Source organism: Anopheles merus, unplaced genomic scaffold (genome assembly GCF_017562075.2).
Source record: "Anopheles merus strain MAF unplaced genomic scaffold, AmerM5.1 LNR4000734, whole genome shotgun sequence".
NCBI lineage: Eukaryota > Metazoa > Arthropoda > Insecta > Diptera > Culicidae > Anopheles > Anopheles merus.
This window is the reverse complement of record NW_024428314.1, coordinates 11,506-32,527: the sequence shown is the minus strand read 5'-3', so window position 1 is coordinate 32,527 and position 21,022 is coordinate 11,506. Positions and strand designations below refer to the sequence as shown.

At 36.7% G+C, this 21,022-nt stretch overlaps 1 pseudogene; it reads right to left on the bottom strand.

The window, feature by feature from the left end:
* Positions 1 to 3,365: 3,365 nt before the first annotated feature.
* On the bottom strand, positions 3,366 to 16,641 carry LOC121602954 (annotated as a pseudogene).
* Between the last annotated feature and the right edge of the window lie 4,381 nt (positions 16,642 to 21,022).

The window sequence follows — 21,022 nt, the reverse complement described above, 5'->3', positions numbered from 1 at the left end:
AAATATTATTATTTCACCATTTCACACATGTATAATTATGTTTCGTTTTATAAAACAATAAAAGGATAGGCGATTACCGCGTTTTGTGCACACTGTCGGCGTGATTTAAAACAGTGTTTCTCAAACTTTTTTCAACCAGCGCCTACTTTTCGCATCAGGTATCAGGTAGCGTCTACTTTTCCGCGCTAGCGCTGATGCATCAGGTATTAGGAGCTGCCTGTAGCTGTTAAGAAGGGGGGGGCGTTTCTCATACTTCACCGAATACGTTCATACGTTTTACAGAATAAAGTTTTATGAACATAAAACGTCATCCAAATTTAAAAGTACATTTATGGAAACCGTCCGAAATAGTTACTATAAAGTATACAGATATGTACACATGCGCTACGCGCTATGATACAGGTGCTGAGTAAGAAAACGGTCGCAAGCGAGCCATCGATGTTACTCCACGCGCGGAGTCAGGTTCCAACGGGAACTCCACTGGAAGCAGGTTCCCGACACCAGGTGTGGTGTCGTATGTTCAGACGGACCGAGGCAACATGATCATCATAAACGTGGACGACAACGTGACCGGCAAACCTGGCAGCACCGAAAACACCAGCCTAGCTAAATAGTACCGAATCCAGAAGTTAGCTTCAGTCTTAGTTTAGCAGTTCGCAAATAAAGATCCCAGTAATATTTTTTAAAACTTACTCCGGGCTATCGTGAACATAATTATACATTTTGAATTGATTAAGCCAGCTACTAATTTGTAGTACAATTTTTCTAATGACATTTTTTCGGATTCAAGAATTGTATTTTCTTCATTTATTTATCAATATTTTTTATTTCAATATCTTACCAATGTGGGGAAGAATATGCAATTGAACATTGACATATTCATTAGTGTGTGTATAGCTTTTACTTCAAAGACTTGTGAATCTTGTGTATATCAAGGAGGTTGTTGCCTGTGTAATGTCGCACATTTCCTTGTGGGGAGGATGGTGGGTCTGATAGCGAGTGAATGCTGTTTTTTATTTTCTACCATGTGGCCATATTGTTAAACTGTTAAACTGCTTTTGTGCCGGCTTTGGAAACTTCCGAATTTTAACACGAATATACTTTATCCCAGGATACACTATTGGCGATTGGGATGAAAATGTTAATGCTTTTTGTATTTCTTATGCAAATGCAATGAGAAATGACTTTTTATTAAAATTTAGTACTATCGTACGCATTTTCCGCAACAAGTTTGTTTGTTATGGTTATAAATTTTCTACGACGGAGCAGCACGCTGCAGTACCTTTTGTTTGTTCGTTTATCTTTTTCTTTATGTTTATGTATATTTCGTTGCTATTGCTATTCGATCTCAACTACTGCATTACAAATCGCTAAGCTTCATTCGAGCGCTCAGTTCGAAGTCTTTACTCTGACTTTGTCACGGAGGGAAATATAAAGCAAGACAATTGCAAACCAATTGTTTCGTCATGTACGGTTTGTGTCATGCAGTTGTAAGAAAAGTGCTCAGCTGGTGTTTATAAAAAAGCGAATTCCCTAATACTTTGTAACGACCTGATTCCTCCTTTGAATTGTGATCATTGTATGTGCTATTTCTGATAGATTCTGTCGAGCGCGTTACGATTCATTTGCTAATGGTGTATGGTGTGTATAGGCATTAGAATGATCGAGTCTTCTAAAATGGGACGATAATTATTCCTAGCATGCAGACAACCACTATTCTAACTCTTCTCTCGCTATATAAATACGTGTGTTTTGGTACGTTCGCGTTAAAATGTATGAATGTAGAAAAAATAGTTCCGGGTTGTTTTAATTACGCTTTTCCCTGCGTACTACCTAGCAATTTTCCAAGAACAAAATATCGCAATGTAAGTCACCCATTTCAATGTTACATTACGCTACATGACGTCTTTTATTTACTTCCTAGCTGTGTTTTATCAATTTGGCCCTACAATGATGCGCAGTTTGCAGTTCCCTCTGTTCTGTTTCCATTTCAAGGTGTATTCTTCGATTATGATCCTACCATATCCAGTTTAGTAATATGTGTCCTATTGTTGCTTAGGTTGTTTGGTTCATGCAGATATATAAACAAGTTACTCATTGCACGATACATGTGTGTGATGGACTATTATTTATATCAAAACTGTTTTAATGTTAATCACTGTTATCCTCAAATCAAAACATTACTTGAAACAAACCTTTCCAAACGAAATGAAATTTGCAGCGAACGAAAATAATGCTGTGCATAAAATTACAGCGGTACTTAGAATTCAACAAAAACGACACACAATGTGCAGCTGTTTTTGGGAGTTTTACTACGATACTAAGTTCCTACATCTTTCTGACTGCACATTCAGTCGAAACATGTGTAGAAAAATTTAGCTTAGATTACGTGGTTTGTGTTATACCTTCTTATCGCCATATATTCCACCCCGTAAAAGTATCATGTCATTAGCCATGATTAATTATTTATGCTTTATGATTCATAAAAAAGGTTCGGTTCCGATTGTTTCAATAATACATGGTGTACATCATGTGTTTACTCAAACTGAAATGTACAAAGTGCGATTCATCTTGCCTGAGATTGGGAAAGAGTCAAACGATTGGCATACATTGCGCAAATGCATCGTCACATCGCGCTATGCTTTGTTGCTGCTTTATCGTAGCTATCACAAAACATATCTTTGATGCTTTTTATTTTGTGATACTTCGATTAAATTTTGCCCTTAAACGTTGTGTTATATTTTTTCGAGAGTATGCGCTGACCAACCACTAACGCCACCCTTAGTTATGAAAAGACTGTTTCTACTTCACTTTTAAAACACTTATTTTAAACACCTTTTTTTAAAAAAATAACGCACATACATGTCGCTTGCGGGGTGCAATTGTGTCTTAAAATTGTGATTCTTTACACATCTCAGTGTTTTTAGTGGCCTGCTCGGTAAACAATAAAGCAACTCAACTAGTTACCTGGGCGCACGTATTTGACTTTGTTAATTAATGTAATTAATGAGTGCGTAGGATATCTGGTTGCATTCCTGTATGTTTCAGTCCCATACCCCAAAACAAAACATTGACTGAAAGAGAAAAACATTGAGTAAAACTATGCACAATTGCACGCATAAAGAATGTTCTTTCATATTTTAGATTAAAAAAAAATCAATCCCTGCAAACAAATTGATTGCAAACATTAAAATCAGAATTATTGTGAAAAACACAACTAATCTCAACACCATTCCTTCATCCATCTATTTGGAGGAAGGAATGAGTTAAAAGAAATTTTTGGCTTACATCACTATCACCAAACAACTAGTTTCTATTGTAATCACGTTACTAAATTTAAGTCATAAGTATGTTCTTTTGATGTCTTTTACAGTTCTTTAAATACATTACCGACAAATAATTTCCGGTTGATACAGATCAGACTCTTTCTTACTGACTGTTCATACGATTTACTTTCGGCACCGCTCCAACAATACGGACGCGCTTGCAATTTGGATTGTGACACCAAGCGCGAGTGATCCGCCGCTTCCCGTATGTTGATGATGATGATGTACATGTTGATGCTGATGATGCTGATGCGTATGTTGGGGAGTGATGAGGTGCACGTTAATGCTAACACCACCGGAAATTGGACCAGTTGGAGTAATATGGCTAACGGTTGAATCGCTAAATTATGGAGGTGGTGCCAAAACCACCATGCCAGCAGCTTCGACTAATTGTGCGGCGCCATCACCACCTGAAGATTGAAGAGGATGTGACAAGAGTCAGCTTCGTCGGAGTCGGCTGCCTCAATTGGGGGCGGTAAGGTAGCTAACGTACTGCATGCCGTTGCTGTATATTTGTTGGTTTGCCTTCGCACGATTTGCGGCAATGGTGGCTGCCTGTTTCCGGGTGAGTGAATTATGCCGCTGGAATCCAGTCGCAGGTGGGCTAGGACTATCATTATACATCTGATCAGCATCAACATTATCTGTAGCATCATTTCTTCGTTCGGTGAGATTGTTGTTGTGTTGCAACTTCGTATCGGCGGATGCCCCTAGATGCAATGTCATTTTTTGATTCAATCAAGCTACTTGCTCCAGCAGTTCCTGCGGCTGCTAGGGTAGAGGTGGTGACATTTGTCTTTAAAACAGTGGTACCAACCATCTGCTTGGGGAATGACGGTTTTGGCTGCTTGGCTGTATCGTTACAAGTGATCGTTATTTCTTGATCGCTGCTTACACCAGACGATGAATTATCGCCTTCTTCGTGATGCACACCGCCCGATGCACCGTGTTCTACACCCGGTTGAGATGGCTGGCTGTTTGTTGCCGTAAGAAGTCGTTCGGGTACGATTTAGACGATTTTAGCTTCGTGCGAATCTTCTGTATTTCTTCCACCGAGAATGATTGGGGCATAGAGCTGGAGCCGGTCGAGCTACCACTGAAAATATATAACACATGATAATGGATATTGTATTATTTATGAATCAATTGTGAAACTGTGAATAAACTGTCGAACTAATGCATCAAATTGTAGCGCATCCGTATTTGACAAAAAGTGTAACTGTTGACATCTTAAGGTTTTGAAATTAAATGAAACTTTAAAATCTACACTTAAAACGAATGGAATTTAGCGTCTTCCAATTAAAAAGATTCGCAGCATAAAGCTCCCAACTAACGAGCATCCCAACCTAAAAGTTTAGTATTCAAGCACCATTACCTTGTGTTGCTGTGTTGCCACTTGTTTCGGCTGCCATTCCTGGATTTTGTGTTTAAGATCTCCATTTGTTTTAATATGCGTACGCACCAAACGTACCGAGTTATCCTCATCCGGATCTGATTCACTCAAACTGTAATCTGGCTCGGGTAGTGGAGGTGCACTATTAGGTGGAGATTTATAAAGTGCTTGTGGTGGGCAATTTGTTGTTGGCTATCTGCGCCCGGGCGACCAGGTTGAGCGTATTGATTTGACGACGTACTATTAGTGGCAGCGTTTCCATTTCCACTGATCGTTACTGTTGTCACGTTATTAATTACGGAACCGGTTACGACGCTAGAGTTTATGTTGATCGTCGAGCTAGCATTTGACCGAAGTGAACCAGATTTGCAGAGCTACAAATAGAAGAATAATACATGAAACACATTACAAAAATATGTATAATAATTGCTTAATTGTCTTGTGACAAAACATCATTACCTCCACATTGGAGTTCGTATTACTTCCATTCTACCACACAAGAAGAGGCACTGTTGTTTCCAGCAGCCGATGTTGAACCCGTGAGTGATGGTGAAGTAGTAGCCCCAGCGACGTTAACCGTACGATAACCAACGTTTCGAATATCCTGAGGGAAGCGTACAGTTTGGCATTCGATGCTGGCTTAAAACTGGACATAACTTCTGCTTCCTGCACTTGGGATTGAACTTTGGCTTTCTGGGCTATATGCTTCGTAAGGCGGTAAGACATTCATACTCGGAGCCCCGAGAAACATCCACTTTTACAACTTGCCCCACTGGCGGAGGTGGAGGTGGATGGTTTGGTGGTGGAAGATTCAGTCTTTGCAGGGACATGTGCAGACTGTGCATATCGTCCTGAGATCGGTGCCCCTTGTGACCAACGGTGTTATACCACCCGTTAGCGTTGATTGCCAGCTGCGATCCAGTTCCGGAACTGCTCCCATAGTGCAACGATGAAGTTCCACCGTTCTGATTGGACGAAGACATTGATGCTAGATCAGGTGTACTGTGGAAGGTCCGTTTTAGATCCGAACCAACCTGGGGAATCGGTATAGGACGTCCTTTTAGCGTGCCCATTCCCGCTTTGGATGATTTTTTGCGCTTCATTTCAGCAACGCTGGCATACACGATCGGTCCCTTTTGTGGTGAAATCGGCGGTGTACCTGCACCACTGTCAAATCCAGTTGATTGGAATCTTGAGCTGACATTAGCATAGAACAGCGGTTTGCATCAGCCCCTTGTTGACGTTGGAATAGCTCTTCCAATTCCGCGGCCGTTATTCGACTAGATGTTGGACGCGACTTGATACTAGCTGTACGAGGCTGAACGGGCGTACCCGGTCCTGTCTGTGTGGGTGTTCCAATAGCCGAGTGGCACTGTTGTTGTGCTTGCAACAGTTGAGTCTGTGCTTGATGAATCGATTCCGCAGAAGTGATTTGGTCGCACTCAATAGTTCATCGTCGTCTGTACCTTTTTCCCCACCACCTTCTAAGCCCGCCACCATCGATTTTGCCCGTGCACGTCCTACGCTTAGTGTAGTCTTTGGGTCACGACGGGGAGGCATTGGCGCAGGTTGTTTACAGTTACTTCCCGTGGGCCACTATTCATACGCCGGGGAAGCGTTGAACACTGCCGGGATGATATTGGAGTGCTCATCCCGATCCGGAGGAATGTTGACTTCCTATCTCGGATGCTTCCAGCATCATAGAGTTTATAAGATTTTGTGATAGTGTAACAACCGTCATTGACACCAGCGAACCGGAATTGCGGATCAAATCAACCACGTGCTCATGTGATGCACATGTTACATCTTCACTGTTAATCTGGATCGTGTGTAAAGTAAACGTAAAATGGTAATTTGTATCCATCTTTTTACCCATAACCTCTAAAAACTTACGGCTAATAGGAAGTCTCCTGGCTTCAGACCAGCAATATCCGCTACACCTCCTGGGTCAACATCATCTAAATATTGCAATGCCGGACAACGTGGCGATGGTTTGAGCTGCATCAATGGCGAAGAAGCTTTTGCTCCACGAAGAATGAATCCGAAACCGCGTTTGGCACGATGTAGCACTACTGTCCGAGGTTCTCCAATAATACTAAAAACACAGAGGCCGCATTTTAATGAATGAAATCAGATCGTTTAGAATTGTTGAATGCTTACGATTTTTTCATTCTTGGTGCTGTTTGGCTGTTGTAATGAAGCTGAGTGTGTTGCTGCTGTTCAAACAAAGATGTCTGTTGTTGCTGTTGTTGCTGCTGCTGCTGTTGTTGCTGTTGTTGCTGTTGTTGCTGTTGTTGTTGCTGATGCAATTGTTGTTGTAGATCATGGCTGACTATTTCATTACTACTAGTATTTATCAGATAGTGATGGTGAGGTGTTGAGGTGGAAACGTTATAATACTCTTCTGGCGAAACTGCACTTCTTGCACACAGCTGGCAGGAAAGAAACCCGTCTTATTTGTACCACGTACAAAACCTTCCAGTAAACCACAGTCGGTGGAACCGACCACTTCAATCACATCGCCTGGTTGTATGTGTATATGTCCTGAAAGCCCGGCATCGTATCCTTCCATGCAAACAACAGTTGTGCTTGGATGACCTATGGAGCAGGCAGCACTGTCAGAATTTGTTCCGACACCAGAAGAGTCGCTGATGATATCGCTTGTATCGCCCAGGCTTTATCTGCAGTTAAAAAAGCAGAAACATTTTTTTTAAAGCTGGAGCAATAATCCAACTACGTCAATAGATATCATATTAAATGTTCGATACGTTGTTTCTTTTAAAACTTTTGTTAAATGTATAGTGTATTGATGAATAAATGTGTGTTGCTACGGCTTTCAACTGGAAAACCGGTTCGAGAGTATGTCCAAAATTGATCGTTTTTATGAAGAGGCTAAAACAGGCAATGCAAAGTGGTTGTAGAGTTTCGAAATGATATTTCAAAGACAAAGAAATGCTTAAAATAATGTTAACTAATTATGCTAAATAGTTTTCAAAAAATCTATAAAAGTCCATCTAAAACACTTCATGCAACATTAACAAACACTGATAGAAATGAGGACATGTAAGGAATTAGAATGCACGTAATAAATATGTGTAGTAAGAATAATACACCGGTGAAAATATTGCTTTCACATTCATGAAGTATCGTCTCCTCCATAGATAGTACTGCGCGAACGAACGTTTGAACATAACGGCGATTATATATGTATCTCACCTGCCGGCCACGAGAATAAAAATCGGATATCTCACAACCAAATTCCCAGTACGAAGAAAAACTTGCATTTTTTTCTTGTCGTTCAGAGTTTGTAGTTGAAATTAAGCGATCAAATAACCTTGTTATTATTATAGTTTTACCTGTTACGATACTGATGTCATCTTCATGGCTTCGATGGCTGGAACCCTCAGACAGGCTGGAACTAGCAGAACTGAATGGATGCTCGGACGGGCAGGGGGACGGTGGTCCACCATATATGCGAGATAACGTCGATCCCCAGCCTAACCCGGATCGACGCCTGGGATTATATCGTGGTGGTCCACGGAACGGGACTGCGAGTAGAAGTTAATTTATAAGATTTGATTTGACCAATGCTTCAAGATTAATAGCACTGGTTTCTTGCGCTGCTCAAGTTCAGGTATTACATTAATTGTTCCCCAGGCAAAATATCATCATCATCATGATTGCATTAAACAGTACTTAAAACATTCAAAACGTTCAACAAGAAATATTGTTATTTGAAATACCCAAAGGGTGAGTTATTCATTTAAACAACAATTGAACCGTCACGAAGTTAACAAAATTGCCTAACGTAATGAGGCAGGCTCTGTAATAGAGGTTGTTTGGTTAAAAAAGGGGCAATAATTCGGATTCTTAATGCAAAAAAGTCACCACGAAAAACAGGCACAGTATTACTTGCATATAACGTGAATGTAATACAAGTGGAAATGAAATACGACAAACAGATCTTTTACAGCTATTAAGATAATGTTATCTAAAGAAAATTACTCATAACAGTGTTATCAATGCAATTTGGGATTATACCGTTAATAAACAAAATCCGATGTAAAATATCAGACGGTCAAATAGATCAAAATATCAAAATATATTACGGGCATACCCGGTACGCGGATTCGATCCACGGAAAACATATCTTTAGATTGTTTAGGAGAGTTTTTTTAAGATGTTAAAAATGCAGGATTCAATCATATTTTAAGAACATATGCTATGGTACGAACAACACGGATCCACATAATGTAGGCCGTTCAGTGACAATTCAACCCCGTGTTCAATAACGTGTTCTTCTGTTTTCAAACCTATGGAAATACGCTATAAACACGTTAACAGTTATGTTTAGCGAGCCATATAAACAAATCTACCTACTTAAGCGTTCAAGTGATAACAATACATCAGCGCCAGAGAAAATGAAACAGATTTACTGCAAGTAGAATGGTTCAAGGTTCTCCTAAGCAGTTCACAATCGCCACAATCTGTGTTATCTTTGAGAGCCTTGATTTTGTTTGAACAGGGTTTGTTAGCATTAATGTGTATTAAACATTGTGGAAACTTTTTTCAAAGCAAGGTATTAACAACAGCTCGATCATTATTTTATTTTTCAATTGAATAAGCACATACAAGCTGAAAAGTGCAAATGTACTAAAGCATCAAATATTTATTATTTACGTATATCATAATTATTTTAAAATAATCTTTTAAACACACATTTTTTTTAAATCATGATTTTGTATCATAATTTCTTATATGTCTGTTGCTAGCAAATGATCTTGTATAATTAAAGAGTGCTTAATCTTCTAGTAGACGAGAAGTAATATTTATTTTAGATTCGGCACTGCAGCTGTTGTCATTTGTTAACCACAACACTTTAACCACATTGGAAACATTTGTTAAATTAATTTCCATAGCATTGTGTAAGTGAGTCAATCATTGCTTAAAACATCGCATGGTTCGGTTATTTGGAACGAATATTTTGCATTAATCCACTTTTGAATTCAATGTCAACTTATCTTATTATAACGTAAAGATATTTAAAATAATCTACGCTAAACGTATAAAAGACAACAGTTAAAACACGGAACATCAACAACAAAAATGTAAAAGAGCATACAAAAAACAATTATTGTGGTTGGCATGTGTGCATAATGTGTAGTCTATTATCATTTCACACGTATTTTGTTTGTTTTTTTTTTATGAACATACATGGATCAAGCAACGCCTGCAAGCCAAACAAATAAATTAAACAGCAAGCTACTTCTTAATATGAAAATATTAACAAACAGTATTAATAGCTCGATCATTTTTTGATGATTACAATATAATAACAAAGAATCGAGACCATATGGAAACAAATATTTCGTTTTAATCAAAATCAAAGTTTAATCTAAACATAACTGGTTTTAAAACACAAAAAAAAATTAGACAAAAGCCTACAGACATATATTGATATCAATAGACCTTTTTCTAGTCATTGTATTATCAAAATCGCAACGAAATGCAACAAAAATCTAATGCAGATCGTCATGAAATAAGTTCAGTATTATCCAAAACTAGTAATGCACTAAATTCATCGAAAATATTCTATAGTTGATTCAATTTTAACCAAAAAACAATCATGATGAAACATGTCAATAGCATTCAAAAGAATGATGATGATGACGAAGTCGATGATGTAGATGTTGATAATGATAGGAGCGTAGGAGGGTCGAGCAGAACAAGAAACAAGTACTATCAAAACAAGTAAAGAAGAAATGAATTATGTTAAGATGAACTAGAAAATGCATCAACAGTTTGCACGAAATAAACAAATAATTTGCACTTAGGATAGATGGTGAAATGTGTGCAATGTGCAATGTGTTGGTTGTAGTGTTTGAAATGAAGAAAGCTTGTAACATATGTATTTTACAGAAAAATACATGCGTCTTTAATAGGAACGCCTAGCGAGTTGGGCAGAGTTTCTGGTTAGCATTTCCTATTTAAATTAATTCTTTAAACAGTATTTATGTGTCTTAGGTTGTATTATGTTATATTTTCTTGTTATTTTGCTTTCGTCTTTATTTTAATACCACTTACCAATATCCTCGTTTTTGTAATTTTGAATCATTTCTGCCAGCTCTAGATTACCGGCAATAACGGCAACCTAAGAAATGTAATAAGATACATAGGAAAACATTATATGGTTAGTAAAGATTTTTAAGAAGAACATAAGAAATTATTAAACATTGTAAACCTAAAACGCACAAACAAAATACACACTCTAATACTAAATAATAAAAAAAAACATAACAAAATGATCTAATCACTAGTCTAGAAGACATTTTATATACAAGAGACTACCAATAAAAGATAATTCAATTTGTAAATATTATATTTTAAAATAATAAAGATAAATGCTAATTTACGGTCTCGTTTCAAAAGACAATATAATCAAATGAGAAACATATTGTTTCATTACATGATGATCTTAACATATTCTAATCTACAATGCTAACTTCTTTGGGTTTGCTGATATTCTACAAACACATTAATTATTTTAACTCCAAAATGTACAAATCAGCAGGGCATGCATTTTTAACTACTTTTAAATTATAAAGTAAAGTGATAGTATACCTGGTACGGCGTCTGGTTGGCATAGTTTAATGCGCCTCGGTTGGCACCACGAAAAAGTAGCATTCTAGCACAAGCCTCCTGATTGTTAACAGCGCATACATGCAGCGGCGTATTGCCGGAAGCGTTTTGACCATCCATATCCGCACCGTAGAACAATAAATGCTCTAAATGATGAACTAACCCGTTCCGACAAGCCTACTCTCACGCAAACGCAATATCACACGCGCCACAATCATTAAGAGTAATGAAAAGGTGAAGGTCAAGTGTTGAACAGGATTTGGTAAGAATGGGAATAATTAGAGGGAAATAAGTAGTTCATCGTATTGTTTTATAGGAATAATGTTGCTCCCGAGAAACGTTTAGTTGATTGTGGTGCAAACATTGTTCAGTGTTTGTTTTACAACAATGTCGACGAAAGTAAGGAATCGTAACAGTTGAAGGTAGATTGTGAAAGTAGTTGCAAAGTATGTGTTTGAGTGATGTATTTTTTTAATCAGATGTAAGAATAAGCAGAGAGAAAGAAAAGAGAAGAAAAAAGAGCATCATTAGATAATGGAACAAAAACAATACAAGAAACTAAAGAATTTTGACTAAGTTGCTTTCAACGTAGTTTGCCGAAAGCAATGGCAGATTATACATATTTTGAGGACTCTTTTTTCTTGGAGAAGGAAAACATTATTAAACCATCATAGAATACATCCTTAGAGAGTTTTTTTTTTTATTTTTAAGAGCGATTTTAATAAATCTTTCAACTCATCACTGTTTCATTTAACCCCTCATTTGAGTAAATACCACAAATAAAAATAAAGGTATGAAACATGACAAAAACATGAGATACAGTGATTATTTGGATTCATTTTCATAGCCGAAGACACATTTCGACTACGAATCTCGAGTGTACGACGAGTGATACATTTTTTTATAAGTTTAAAAGTTCCTTCTCATTTTCCCATTAAGAATCCTTATGCCCAATCACCAACAAATCAGTTAAAAGATCAAAACAATACTAATACAAATTACAGACCCCAGACTACAATTAAATGCTACCATAATTTGCATGGTAGTATCTTTTTTCTATTTGCATGGTAGCAAGAGGAAAGAAAAATAAAAAAATATGAAGAAATTGTAATAATTGTTATACCTGATGGACTTCCTGCCACCCTTGACTGTCTTGAATGCCTAGTGTCGCATGATCATGTAAAAGTACTTCACTGATTTTGGGATCTGTTTTCCGCGTAACAGATAGATAAACAGGTGTTAGGCCTTTCGTATCACGATAGTTTGGAGATGCTCCTAATTCCAAAAGCGTGCTAAAATGAAACACAAACGTGATAATGTTAAAATCTATTTACATAAAATCAATCCATGTGTAATGAGATTGTTGACTAGCTAAGGTAAAAGTTTGCGAGAAAAAAAAATGTTTTTAATTTTTTGGCTGATATATTCAAACGATTTTATGCGAAATGTTTGATTACATCGATGGTAGTAAAAATTTACAGTTATATTGGAAAAATTATTATCTTACCTGACCGCTTCTAGACTGTCGCGTTCTACGGCTCTATGTAACGCAGTGGCACCGTCACGGGTTCGATAGTCCAATAGAGCACCACCGTTTACGAGCGCAATCAGTAGCTTGTTCGGCTTCTTTGAACCAGTGGCAATCGTAAGTGGCGTTTCACCCGTTTCCTGACAATGAAAATTGGGATCCAATCCTTTGGCACACATCTTGGCGATTTTTTCCACCTGACCGCTATTGATGCACTCAATGAAGCGTCGAAGGTTAGCACGTGTGTGCAAAGCTTTCAGTTGGCGTTCATCTAAGTTGAGCATCTTGTAGACGCGTCGCTTATATTTGAGCTATGAATAAAATACACAACATTAATAAGTTATTTCTTTCTACAGATTATAGCTATACATGGGAGCAATATATTCACTTCTGCTCTAATAGATATGGTAACATTTGGTAAATGTTAAAAAAAAATTAAAAAAGACAATATTAATTCAATATATCACAAACAAATTGACTAAATGATACGAGCGCAAAAAAAGTAAAACATATCACCTTTGCACAGATAAATTTCAACGAAATAACTTTAGCATTATATAAATTCAAAACAAATTGAAATCTGTTGTGTATACGAGTAATGTAATGTATTTTTTATCATGAAATTGTTTGAATGATTAAAATATGATTCCCCGATACGATAAAAGTCACCTTTCCACATGTACTTAGAAAGTTGTTGAATTTGAGCAGCAATAGTGTGGTGGGGGGAAAAAGAAACCAACCAACAAAACAACGAATATCTAACACGTACAACAATAAATTGCACGTTTCGCATGATAGCGGTGCTGTAGTCCGCGACAAAATGCTGCCTCTATAGTGAGCAACAAACGAATGGTCGATTATTTGACGAGATGCGTGAGAGCATATGTAAATTACGGTTATTGACTTATAGTGCATTTGTTTTGCGCTCACTGAACTGCATCTTCAATGATGCCCCGAGATCCGATAGAGCATAGAACCGCACGTGTACTAATGCAACCGATTACAGGGGCTTTCCCTGCATTTACGAGAAACTTGAATACACACAATCAACGTTCGTCGTTCAAGTGATCATGTTTTCTACGGTGTAAGCATTGTTAGCATGTCTTAAAACGAGTTGTCTGTAAGAAAGCATTCATTCTGAAACTGTGAGTGACCCCATGGATACCGGAAATTAGTACTTAAACTAATCAACCATGCAATTCGTACGTAAAATAGAGATAGATCATACAAATGAGATCGTACGTGCTCGGTTAATTCAACGAATCAAAATAACTCAAGTTTCATTAAAGTATATTGCAGCATTTCTTTTACATATTGTTTAAACATACCTCTAGGTAGCCCACTGGTCCATTAAAAGGGTAGTCTCCTAATCGCCGTTCTTCATCCAAGAATTTACCAGCTTTACCGTTTGATGGTGGGGAGAATAATCCATAATTGAAGCTTTCTTTTAATTCCTATAAAGTAAAAAAAAACAACGATGTTATGTTGACCGTTCAAACTATTATTTGGAGAATATAGCGTTAAACATGTAGAATGTGCAAAACAAATGAAACTAAAAAAAGAAATAAAATACTTTTCGAATTGAGCTCTTCAAAATCAACCATTAAGACTGTAATTCCTGTTTAAAGATTTACACCAGTCTGGATAAAATACTATTAAAGTTGAGTTGAGATTCGTGATAAGATAGAGCAGTCCATCGCAATATTGCGGAGTTATTGTAAATAATTATTAACTATCAATGATTGATAAAAATACTAGTTCTAAAACCAAGCGATCTTACTTACAAAGATGCTCGGCAGACATTTTAAACCATACTAAACCATCATAATTTTGACACCCTCTAATTTGATATCATTTTAGACGCGCCAACCTGCCAAATTTCGCAAAGTCGTTTTTTCTTCTAAGGTCCAACAACCGTTGCCGGTCAACGCCGTTCTGTACCACTAACGGGCTTGGCTATCAGTGACTACTATTAGCAGGATAGCAAATCCTACTTATGGGAGACACGAGGCCATACGGGGCATAAACCCATGACGGACATATTGTTAAGTAGTGGGAGTATCAAAAAACTATTGATTCAATAGTTTACTGCTCGGTTCTTTCAACACCAATGAGTAAAGAGTTTCTGAGCATAGAAAAGACGCTTTTTTATTATTTGATTACATTCAAATTATCTACCAGACTACCATCAACTACATTTCCGTCTTCAATTTCACATAAACAGAGCTTATCCTCAACATCATTTTTGACTCATGCTGTGTCAAGAATTTTTTAAAATGTGGTTCTCGAAGCACTATGAGACCTGAACAAATTAATCAATTTGTTTTGTTTCCGGGCCCGCCTAATTGAAACGGCAATTGAATATCTCGTTGTACGTAGACCACTCCAGTACTCATCGTTCTACAGAAATTTGATATTAGAGGACTTGTGTTGGACATATGCATTTTCTTACTTTAAGATTTGAGCCAATTGAACGACATTATTGGTCATTCATTTTTCCGTTTCAAAAATAGTAAAAAACGACAAAATGGACATGAAGAACAAAATCGACACGCAAGAACTAAACATTTTCAAAACGTATTCATTTAAGTATAATAACAACAGCATGAAGGTTTTAAAACCTGATGTAAAATAACAACCAAAATAATTATGAATAAACATTTAACAGTAAAAGGATGTTTTTTACCACTTCGAAAATAAGTTTTGATGAATGCTACAAGAATGAATGGAAGTTTTACATGGTATATTTATGAAAGTATTGCATTTCTATATGATTTGTCATAAGATAAATCATAACAAATGTTCAAAAGCTCGAAGCGAGACAACATGAGTAGCTTCTTTTGACATTTGGCTCTAGATGAGGTTATTATGCTGTATTTCTACACACAATAATGCTAAACGGCACAGTTCAAAATCATCCGATTTTATCGACACGTATAAAAAGCGTTTAATTTTAAAAGGATATGTTTGGAAAACGGTGCAAGGCGATGTAGAAAAAATATGTAGAGAAAACATTTCACGACACGTGCATAAAAGCTATAGCATTTTGCCCCTCCCTCGGGGCTTGCATATCATCGCTTCAAACATCGACTTTCATTTTACAGTTTTAGAGATATTAATACGTTATTTTGTTCTTTAAATTATGTTAAGTGTTTAATTCAAAAAAGTATTTATTAAACTGCTTATAACTCCCATATTGCTCCAAATTCCCATATATTTAAAGCTCTGTCAAGATTAAGAAGCGAACTGCTGCATCAAACTCTTTTAAGACGTATCGCACGTTCCTAGATCCAATACTACACTACCTGCTCTTATTAAAATGCATTCCTTCATGCAAAAGTACAACAACAATGTCATCTTCTCCAACACTCGCTCAGTGAAACCCGCTCTCCAAACAAAGAATTATAACAATAAGACCTATGCGATAGACCTGACAAATATAACACCATTCGCTAGGGATGCGGAGCATAATGAACCGACGGCATTGAAAGAGCTCCTTGTTTGCCACTATGGCTAGCGATAAAGATTTTGAGAAAATTGCTAGCAGAAACCAACCCGTGCTGTGTTTTTTTCTTCTTTCGTTGCGGTAACCAGCATTGTCATACGACTAATGTTCTATATTTCGCTCACGTACAATGCAGAAAGTTGTGGCGTTTTATTGTTTTCATGCACCATCTGAAACTACTAACCTCACAACAGCATAGCGTCGGATGGCGGTCTTTTTTGCAATACGTCTGCAAGTATTTTGCAACCATTCCAGACTAAGCCTTACGCAACACCAAAAAAATCAAGGAAAAACCCTTGCTTCCGTCACTAGAAAAATACAAAAGATAGCACAACTATTCGGTAACATACCCTGTTTGAAATATACGACAAATTATGTAAACGACACATATTTAAAAAAGATATTGGACAAATATTCATACAGATATGAAACAAATCTACATACAGATTACAGATCAAGTTTGTCATACAGATCATACAGATTTTCAAATTTATTTCATTTGAACCTAATTACCTAATTACCAATAAAGTCCGACCTTTAGTATTAATTAACAGTCAATGTAAATCAAACAACGAAGTGCAATGATTCAAATGCCATTCTGAAAAATCTGATACACATCGATCAAGAGAGAATATAGCAAATATTACAAACTAGAACATTAATGTATAGCATGGTAGTAAGATATGTCCAATCAATTAAATGTTATATTAATTATTAGTTAATTTTAAATATTGTAAATCTTCCATCGATGCTGTGGATGGTGCAAAAATTCCGATACAGTTTCAAAATTAGGTTTACCCCGAATGCTTGCCACTGGCCATGGGACTTGTCACAATGACCATTGCTTAAACATAGAAGACGGGTGGTTCAATTGTACCGTTTGATCACAGGAATGTGATGATCTAGCGACCAACCCTTTATTTTTTCGTTTACAAACAGAAACAATTACCGGCCGTCTGCTTTGGACCAGAGATCACACCATTACGGATGTACCATGGGATTCGTTGGCCTCACCTGTCCCTCGAAAACATAGCCATATACCATCGTTCAGGCAATGTAACGCATCATTGGCTTTCATTCGTCCGAAGGTTGGTAAACATTTTTCTTTCATTCGCTGCATATTTCCACCAAGCTAGCAAACCGTTTTCGTTCTTCTCTTTCGGTATATCTAAAATCATCCGTGGTAGCATAAAGCCAATTGTTACACCCATATTTTCCAATGGTCGGTAGTACAAATTGTCGTGCATTTTGTTCCCATCACCATTGGTGTTTCTACACGCATCATTGAGCTCAGAATGCATATCCTGATAGTAGGACAGTCGAACTGTAAGCATAAAACATTATAACCTGAGCGAAAAAGCAAATCTCGCACCGATTTGCGGACCATTTAGGCAATGATTGCAATGTATGTTTTTACAGTACTAGAATTAAATTCACTTCCGAGATTCATTTTACCTACGAATGTTGAATTATTTTATTTTTCTATGGTATGACATACCGACACGCAACATTTTTCTTAACAATAGCTGCATTTATCTCTCGATCTCCCTAGCAAGCATGGATAATTATTCCGTTTTAACGATCATCGCGTACCAAAACACTTTTCTTCAGAAAGGTACTCGTTTGAGGCGAGTTCGGTACTGATTGGTTTTATGTACACTTCTATTCATAGATGCGTATGCGATATGCAAATTTGTACCAGATTGGGCTCCAGAATTGGAATCATTGCTTCAATCCACCGGTAACCGGTATATTACGGATGCACAAATTGGTGTTAAATCTCTCACGTTCTTCAGCTAAACCAATAATCATAATGAAGGTCAATGTTAATGTAGATGCAACAATGCTATAGGTAATGACAATAGTTTCTGCATAATATTGCACAGGACTATACACACTTCTTGAGTCTTTTTACATGATCTTTTTTAATGTTTTGCTTCATTCATACATTCACTGATTTACTGAGCCACATAATGTTCTTGCTTAATTAACGTCCAACATGTGGAAAAAATCTTTATTGAAATATGACCCACAAAAAAGCCAACAATGTTGTCTTTTTCGGTTCACACCATCGGCTACTTTTTTGAAAAGAGAAGAATATTGAGCGATTTTCGAACCATTTAAGCTCAAGAGCGAAACACACTGCTTTTCTCGCAGTGTAAATGGCCTGTTCACAATATATTGATATTATGCAAGCTCCAAAGCTTTTTTGAGTCACTTCCCACAACATGATGACAAATCGTACTGCTGCCGGTCGCATATTTTCATTTTCTTACGAGGGTCACATCACTATAAGCGAAAATAAAACACAAACGTTTGGCGAAAGGTGAAAACGTTTTGCCATTTAAGTGTTGAAACGCAATATCAAAGGTTGAAAACGAGACGCTACTCAGAAAGCAAGGTTACACGGTAACAGGTTCCTTGACAAAGAAAGAGAAGAGCTTTACTTGGAGTGGGCATAATGAGAGAATAATTTCAAATCGTTCGAATATTTCTTATATAGGCCTTTACAGTCATATCAACCATATGTAGTATGACGTGGTTCGTTGCATGGAATTGTGAAGCGAGATAAACACATGGACAGCCTTTTCAAGTTGATGCCAATTAAAATTACACAGGTAATTAGATTACAAATTAACTTCTTACACAAACAAAACAACAACAAAATCGCATATTTAAATTAATTGTAGCATATCAGCAGAATCGAATGTAACCGCCTACAAACGAAATGTAGAGTTATAATAGCAAATACGTTTTTTCTATGGAATTACACATTTTGCATGTCTAACAGGTTTATGCACAAATTTTGTTTATGGAGATTTAACTCTTTGTAAAAGACTTTAATAAATTTCGTACTAACGTACATAGTTTATTTACTTCTAAATTATCATATAGAACGTGTTTTAGTACACTATAACTGCTATTGGTACTACCACCACTATATGTACATTTACCTTACTGATTTGAATCATGGTCAATAGTCGACGAGACAAGATGTATTCCTGTCTATACGATATGTAGATTTTGCAAATTTTCTTCCTACTCTCAACTCCAAGCAAACGACAAACACCTTCACACCTTCTCACTTTTAGTATTTCTTAAGCGAGACTGTAACACTAACGAGAACAACGCCAAAAGAGGTTTGCAAAACCGCGTCACCGGTGGATCCATACAATCAGTGCGTAGGTGCCCGCTGCGTGTTCACTGGAATAACTCAAACTGTATCGCTTGTAACAAATACACATACGGTGTCACAACGACACCAACGTAATTCTGTGAAGGTGTACAAGAAATCTTTAAGTTTTCCTTTCAAGCTCAGCAAAATGTAATATATGATCTAACCACCCATGCCATGTACGTGTCTTGAGCCAAAAACCTGTCAACCGAAATTGTTGTTTTTATTAAATTTAAATTAAATTGTCTTTAATCTCAATGCATGTAATGAACCAAGGATTTTCAGAAGAAAAAATCTCTTAAATATAACATACTCAATAATTTTAACAACTATTTGTAGAAAAATATGCCATTGCACAAGGTTGACGGAAATCAAGAATGTTCTCTTGACTAAATAAAACAAGAAGGTCAAACAAACTTCCCACGATATACAGTAATAACAAAGGAGTAAAGAATCATAAGTATCCATTGCATTGAAGGAGCTCCTCTAAAGAATTATGCATTGACCTTGCACGCAAGTCTTAAATGCTACACATTAAATCTTAATTCTGATACCTTTTGTAAAAAATATAAAAGTAAACCATATTTCAGAGAAAAAAATTAATCATATTTCGTGATGAGAAAACAAATATGTCATGCATTTCTTTCGCTATTAATTGTACTGTAAACATACTCCTCTAACGCAACGAACGAATAATACCTAATGCACTCAAATTCGAAAAATATTTTTATTTTGAAAAAAACACCATAATTTACTACAATGTTGTTCCCACATGGCATAGCATGTATGATTTTCATAGCATTACTCTGAACTTGAACTAGTAAAAAGTTTTGTTCGCAACACTAAAGTTTTCAAATGCCAATGAAGGCACATTTGAAAATAGCTAGATTATAACGTAGATGTAAGTGTAGGAGTAAGGTTTTAGTATACAGGTTTATCTTAATGTAAACACATTCAGAGCGTTTTTTTTGTTCTTTTTTCCCAAATTATTTCGTTTCATGTAAAATTATCAACTTATCCAAATACGCAAAGCGTTATAAGAATCAGGTTATTGGGTAGAGATCAATCGATAGGAACCAATGTATCGGAACATTGTTATAAACTAATTCAATAAATTGATTACTTACTTACATACTTGCTTACTTTTCTTCTTTGGCACAACAACCGTTGTCGGTCAAGGCCTGCCTTTACCCACTGGTGAAGTGAGCTTGGCTTTCAGTTACTTATTGTTACCATAGCAGAATAGTCAGTCCTACGTATTGGGACACGGTCTATTCGGGGCTTGAACTCATGGCTTGCTTACTACAATCATTTTAAAAGAGAAAGTTTTTAACTTGCCTGGCTGATACAATTTTTTTTCACAGTATTTGTATTCTTTCAATGAAAAGATCGACTTGTCTAATGATCATGAGTTTTTTGTCTGTGTAAATGCGCATTACACGTTGAAGGTGTATTT